General features: G+C 39.4%; 1 protein-coding gene and 1 long non-coding RNA gene across 3 annotated transcripts in view; one reads left to right on the forward strand and one right to left on the reverse strand.

The window, feature by feature from the left end:
* Nucleotides 1-7500, reverse strand: part of LOC135115354 (uncharacterized) — a 66181-nt gene that overhangs the window by 19538 nt on the left and 39143 nt on the right. The window contains exon 2 of the long non-coding RNA XR_010275965.1: nt 237-285. This is a non-coding gene — a long non-coding RNA (uncharacterized LOC135115354). The remainder of the gene's footprint in view (nt 1-236; nt 286-7500) is intronic.
* Nucleotides 1-7500, forward strand: part of LOC135115353 (fibroin heavy chain-like) — a 90765-nt gene that overhangs the window by 5038 nt on the left and 78227 nt on the right. The window lies entirely within an intron of this gene.

Consider the following 7500-nt stretch of genomic DNA (forward strand, 5'->3'; position numbering starts at 1 on the left):
TTACTTCTTACCACACACCCAAACACTCCCCCCACCTTCCCCTTCCCCTTCCCTCCTCCTCCCCTCTTTCCCCTCTCTCTCTCTCTTTCCCTCTCTCTCTCTCTTCCCTCCCGTTCTTTTTTTTTTTTTTTCAGATGCACAGTGGAAAAGTGAGAGAGGGCACGTTTCTGTGTGTGTGTGTTTGTGTGTGTGTGAGAGAGTATGTGTGTGTGTTTGTGTGTGAGTGTGTGGTTTACCTTGTCAAGGCCTCGCTCGGGACGACAACCTCCACACCTGACGTCACACCTGCGGGAAATATAAAGACCTCGTGACGTCACTTGCTAATATTAGGACCATGCCACGTAGTGATTGGGTGGAAGAGTGTGAGGGATGACTGGGTGGAATTGTACAGTAACGGGGAGAAACAGTGCGTATGATAACTGGGCAAGGTGAGATGCTGTGGCAGTCCGGTGAAATAAGTAGTAATATGATAGAACTTCGTAGTGATGATAGGTAAGTAAGGTGAGAGAGTGTAGTAATATATAGGGTGGAATTGTATGATAAGATAAAAGACTGTGGTAGTAGTAGTAGTAGTAGTAGTAGTAGTAGTAGTAGTAGTAGTAGTAGTAGTAGTAGTAACAATAGGATGAAATAACAGAAGATAGTAATAAGATAGTTAATAAGATAAGATTGTATGATAATGAGAGGAAATAATATATAAGTAATAGAATAAGTAATAGAACACTAACAAGATAAAATAGCATAATGATAATAAGATAAAACAGGATGGCACTAATGGGATAAAATAATATAATGATAAGACAACAGCAACATGGACTTATTCCGCACCACTGCACACACACACACACACACACACACACACACACACACACACACACACACACACACATACAAAATCTCCCTCAAACAGAAAAATAAATGCCTAGAGAATGAAATAATAAAAAAAAAGGTGACAAAGGCAGGGAATTTTACAACATTTAAAGGAAAAACTGAATACCCAAAGACACACAGACATATACAGACATACGTACAGGGATATAGACACCTTAAGCCCTGCATAGTACAACTAGATACACTTAACAATCACCACGAGGAGAGGCACAGTAGCAAATCATAATGGCGGTGGTAATGATGATTGATAACAGTACTGGTGTCATCACTATGCAAGGAGGCTGCCAAGGGGTGTACAAAAAAGTTAACACCTTAGGTTTAAACGCCACACCTGCCACTCACGCTACCACTCAAGGGCACACACACACACACACACACACACACACACACACACACACACACACACACACACACACACACACACACACACACGCCTATAAGTACACAAAAATTCATACTCACAATATCTTTTACTTTCTGTGATATAAGTAAAAATTTGCTTTCTTAAGTTAGTTTCCTTCAGTTATTTACTTTCTTTGGTTAAGTTAGGTTAGGTTAGGTTAGACACTTTTCATTATATACCCACATTCTTTTAGACACACACACACACACACACACACACTTGTCCCTCACTCTAGCACATCTTTCAACAGTTCATCGTAAGTTTTGGTACCTATTTGCTTTTCCATAACTGGACACACTTACAGTACAGTAACTCCTTCAGTGCCAGCCAGACACGTGGGAAGACTCGTCCGTCCCTCACAGCAGCACGTCTTTCACTCTTTTGCTACAAGTTGCGATGGTCATGTGCATTTTAATAAGCGGTTATATTTAATGGCGACGCGTGTTTTATAATCTTTTTCCTTAATTTACTTCTATTTATTTATTTATTACTTTTATTGACTTAGTTATATATTTCTTACTTCTATTTATTAATTTATCTATTTCTATTATCTTGTTTATCTTTTTGGCAGTTCAGTAATCAATAAGGGCGTGGCAAAATAGTTAAGACGAGGAACAGTTGAGTTAAAGGAAGGATCAAGGAAGGAGGAAAGCGTTCGAGAGGATTAAACAGATAGAGAATTGAGGGAGAAAGGGAGAATAAAAGATGAAGAATGATTAGAAAGATCGAATGGATACATAGATGGAAAGCGAGAAGAGCAATAAGGAGATAGAGAGAATAATAAAAAAAAATGAAAATGATTAGAGAGAGATTGAATGGATAGACAACTGGATAGAGAGAATTATAAGGAAATAGATAGAGAGTTGAAGGAAGCAGAAGAATAAAAAAAAATGAAGAATGATTGGAAAGACTGAATGAATAGATAACTGGAAAGAAAGAAGAAGAATGAGAATGGGGAATGGAAAGATGAAACATATAATTAGTAAGAAGGAAAAGTTTAGGAAGAAGTGTACATGGAAAAATTAAATAGACAGAAAAAAAAAGAAAAAAAAGAATCAATGAAGAACAGAGATACGAGAGAGGAAACTGAGTGGGAGGGAGACACGTGGCTGGCACCTGTTCTTGTCCTAATACATCAACACACACGCCTATAAATGCAATTCATTCATACTCACAATTTATTTTATATTCCTTGATCTAAAATTTGCTTTCTTTCTAGAGACTTACACATCAATTATTTCCTTGAGTGATTCACCTTTCTTATATTTTTCCGTAGTAGTAGCAGTAGTAGTAGTAGTAGTAGTAGTAGTAGTAGTAGTAGTAGTAGTAGTAGTAGTTCATTGACATAAAAGAGGATAATAAGTAAAATTACACTCACTTATTCAATTTCCTTATATTTTTCATAACTGCAGTAGTAGTAGTAGTAGTAGTAGTAGTAGCAGTAGTAGTAGTAGTAGCAGTAGTAGTAATAGTAGTAGTAGTAGTAGTAGTAGTAGTAGTAGTAGTAGTGGTAGTAGTAGTAGTAGTAGTAGTAGTAGTAGTAGTAGTAGTAGTAGTAGTAGTAGTAGTAGTAGTAGTAGTAGTAGTAGTAGTAGTAGCAACAGATAATTGACCCAAAAAAATATCACAATCTCATTTCGCGTACAACTTCAACAGTAGAAAATAAATAAATAAATAAATAAATAAATAAATAAATAAAAGATACTACATCTACGTACGGACATAATTTATATACACACAGACACGTGCACTAAAACATTCATACAATTTCCCTTCCTTCTTTCATTTTTTTTTTTCTTTCCTATTTGACATTTACTTTCTCAGGACTCCCACACACTCCCGCACCGCCACGCCCTGCCAGGTTTCCCTCGAGCTGACAGTGTGACTTTTAGATTAGAATGCCAGCCTTGCCCTGCCTCTTTCCCTTACTCCATTCCTTCCTCATTCTTTCCCCTTTTTCAGATACTCTCTCTCTCTCTCTCTCTCTCTCTCTCTGCATTCCTTCTCACGCTTACATCTTTCTTCCACCCATCACTCCATTTCTCCTTTTCTCATTACTTATATTTCCCATTTTCCTTGTCTTGTTTTATTCATTCTCCTTGCTTTACTAGATCTATTCCTTCCTTACTCCGTCTTTTCCTCCTTTGTTTCCTTCTCTCTTTATACATCATTCCCTATACAGATAAAAACAACAACAACAACAACAACAAAACAGCAAAACCACAATAAACAACAATAACAACAGTAACAACAACAAAATTACTACTATACCTACTACTACTACTACTACTACTACTACTACTACTACTACTACTACCATTACACACACCATAAAACACCACCACCACCACCACCACCACCACCAACACCACCGCCGCTGTGAGGGAAGGGGCACAGGTGAGCTGCCAGGTGTGTGAGGGCTGTACTGCTCTCATTAACAGGTAGAGGGGAAGGTGAGGCTCTTACAAAACCCTAAGTCGCCAACACGTGAGGAGGAGGAGGAGGAAGAGGAGGAGGAGGAGGAGGAGGAGGAGGAGGAGGAGGAGGAGGAGAGATTCGTGTGTATGTGTGTGTGTGTGTGTGTGTGTTCAGTTACATTCCTGATCGCGTGCAATCACTCAATATTGCTTTTAGTTTTGTAATTTCCACGGTCATCTCTCTCTCTCTCTCTCTCTCTCTCTCTCTCTCTCTCTCTCTCTCTCAAGTGCCCACGAGTCTCGATCAAGTTTGCTTTCTCTATTTGCTTCTTGACTGTTTTCCACACCGACAGATGGCTAGAAAGAGAGAGAGAGAGAGAGAGAGAGAGAGAGAGAGAGAGAGAGAGAGAGAGAGAGAGAGAGAGAGAGAGAGAGAGAGAGAAAGAGAACATTTATCACAGGGACAAAGAAAGCATGCATGACTTGTTCGTGAGTTAAATCAGTGTTTGAATTCTCTCTCTCTCTCTCTCTCTCTCTCTCTCTCTCTCTCTCTCTCTCTCTCTCTCTCTCTCTCTCTCTCTCTCTCTCTCTCATCCTTTGATCTTTCCTCTTCAATCTTTGTCTTTTAAAACTCTTCTCTCTCATGTATTATTCTCCCATTTTTTTTGTCTCTCCTATTGTCTCCTACTCTCTCTCTCTCTCTCTCTCTCTCTCTCTCTCTCTCTCTCTCTCTCTCTCTCTCTCTCTCTCTCTCTCTCTCTCTCTCCATAAAAAAAATGCTACTTTACATACTTTTCTTAGTTTCTCTATACACAACAACACAAACACAACACAAACGTTTTTACACTGACAACTAAATCAACGCAGTATTTTATCTCTTTTATTATTTTTTTTTATTTAGTTTTTATTTTACTGGTATGTGAACGGCGCTGCTTTTTGTTTGTATGTCAAAAGGGAAACTGAGCAGCGAGGAAAGTGAAAATGCTCTAAGGCTCTTACTTTCGTTCAAAACACTCCATTTTTTTTTATTTTTTTTTATATAGTTTACGTGAATTACATTTTTTTTTGTTTGTAAATAAATAAATGGATGAATAAGTAAATGAAAAAAACAAAAAACAAGAGGCTTATGCAATTATTGGTCTTTAATTAGTTTGGGTATCGAATAGGGTTTGTTGTTGTTGTTGTTGTTGTTGTTGTTTGGTCAGATTAGATTAATCACTGTTAATTAGTGGTGTTCTTGTCTTTCTTCTTATCATTATACCTACTACTACTACTACTACTACTACTACTACTACTACTACTACTACTACTACTACTACAACTACTACTACCACCACCACCACCACCACTAGTATAAAGTAACACAAGTGAGGTAAAACAACAGAAAAAGAAAACAAGATACAAGAGTCAAACTTAACAGATGACTTCATAAAACACACACACACACACACACACACACACACACACACACACACACACACACACACACACAGATACACACGTGAGATCAACTGAGCTTCTCATCCTTATATCTAGGTCAAGATGGCACGAGAGAGAGAGAGAGAGAGAGAGAGAGAGAGAGAGAGAGAGAGAGAGAGAGAGAGAGAGAGAGAGAGAGAGAGAGAGAGAGAGACGATGGGAAAAGACGTTACCGAAACAAAAATTTTAACAAAGGTTTGTCTCTAAAATCATTAAGAAAACGTGCAGTCTTTACCTACTGCCCTTTGTTCCTCCGCCAGAGAGAGAGAGAGAGAGAGAGAGAGAGAGAGAGAGAGAGAGAGAGAGAGAGAGAGAGAGAGAGAGAGAGAGAGAGAGAGAGAGAGTAAGGGAGGAGGTATTGGAAGAACGAAGCACAAGAGAGTGAAAAAGATAAGAAGAAAAAAGCAAGTATGAGTGAACAAAACGGAGAACGAGAGAGAGAGAGAGAGAGAGAGAGAGAGAGAGAGAGAGAGAGAGAGAGAGAGAGAGAGAGAGAGAGAGAGAGAGGTATCAGTAGTGGGCCTTGACTGTAGGAATAAACATCGTATTTACCGCGTGTTTCCTCTTCTTTGTGTATCCTCCTCCTCCTCCTCCTCCTCCTCCTCCTCCTCCTCCTCCTCCTCCTCCTCCTCCTCCCTATTGTTCCCTTCACGTAATGACCGCACATCCACAAATGAAGGATGATCACTGACCTTTCTCTCCTCGCATTCAATCACTCAACTAAAGAGAGAGAGAGAGAGAGAGAGAGAGAGAGAGAGAGAGAGAGAGAGAGAGAGAGAGAGAGAGAGAGAGAGAGAGAGAGAGAGAGAGAGAGAGAGAGAGAGAGAGAGGACGAACGAATTGAAAGGAATAGAAACGAAAAATTACATGATAAAAATAAAGGAAACAGAAGAGAAAGAAGAGAGAAGATAACAAGAGACGAGAAAAATTAAACGAGTACAAAGGAATTAGAGAGAGAGAGAAAAAAAAAACGAATGAACAGGAAAGGAAAGGAAAAAACAAGAAGATAAACGAAAGAAGGCAGTTAGTGAAAAAAAGTAAATAAATACACATGAATAAAAAAAAGGAAAAAACTGGAATAGAATCAAGAAAAAAAAACACAGTAAAAGAAGAGAAGAGACGAAAAAAAAAAAAAAATCACAAAATGAACAAATACACAGGAAAAAAAACAATAACAACAACAAAAACAACAAAACCAAGAAAGAGAACAAAAGAAATAAGAGAGAAAAAGACAGACTAAGCACGGAAAAAAATAAAAGATAACTAGGATGAATATACGAAAGAAGTTTACACACACACACACACACACACACACACAGAGACAGAGACGTTTCCGCAATTTTAACGGGGTCACAAATTTCGCGGATGACGGAAAAACACTGAAATCCGACCCTTCTTTCACCTTCAGCCAGTAACAGTGAGTACTTAGACTGACAGGGAGGCGAGGCAACGACAAAACACACGGAAAAACTCAGGATAAGAAGAGAGGAAGTGTGTGGTTCAATCATGGCCGCCAAAATAGAAGCGACAAAGAAACATACAACACTAGGGATGATGGGGGGCAGTAAGGCTTAGAACCCCGCCCTCTAATACTGCACTTGTCGCCCTTACTGCCTCACCGACCTTCACCCTCCCCCTCCTCCCCTTCCTCCCCCTCCTCCTCCTCCTACTGTTGCTGATTCTGGCTTTCAAACTTTCATTCTCTCGTTTTTCCGTGCCAGCCTCGCCTCAGTAGCGCTGGCAGCCATAAAGGTGTGCCATACAGACTTCCATTGCGGGCGTGTGAGGGCTTGATCGCTGCCATGTTGCTACTCCACCTCTCTTCCTTCACCTTCCTCGACCCTTACACTACGCCCCCCCCCTCCACTCTCTCTCTCTCTCTCTCTCTCTCTCTCTCTCTCTCTCTCTCTCTCTCTCTCTCTCTCTCTCTCTCTTATTTTCTTTCATTTTATTTATTTTTGTTTTTGTTTTACTGTTTTCTTGTGTTGTTTCTCCTTTTCCTGTATTCTCGTGTTGTCTTCCTTTTCTCTCTCTTTCTGTCTTGCTTCTTGTTCTTGTTCTTCTTCTTCTACTCAGTCTTCTTGTTCTCCTCCTCCTCCTCCTCCTCCTCTACTCCTTCTTTTCTTCTTCTTGTTCTTGTATTTCTCCTCCTTATAATTTTCTCTCCTTCCTTCTCCATCGAAACTTTTTACTTTCCTCCTTCCTCCTCCTCCTCCTCCTCCTCCTTCCCTTCATTCTTCATCATTTGCTTATTAAAATTTTTTCTTTCTTTCGCTTTATATTTATTTGAATGATTTGCTTATTCATTCA

Source organism: Scylla paramamosain, chromosome 29 (genome assembly GCF_035594125.1).
Source record: "Scylla paramamosain isolate STU-SP2022 chromosome 29, ASM3559412v1, whole genome shotgun sequence".
Taxonomy (NCBI): Eukaryota; Metazoa; Arthropoda; class Malacostraca; order Decapoda; family Portunidae; genus Scylla; species Scylla paramamosain.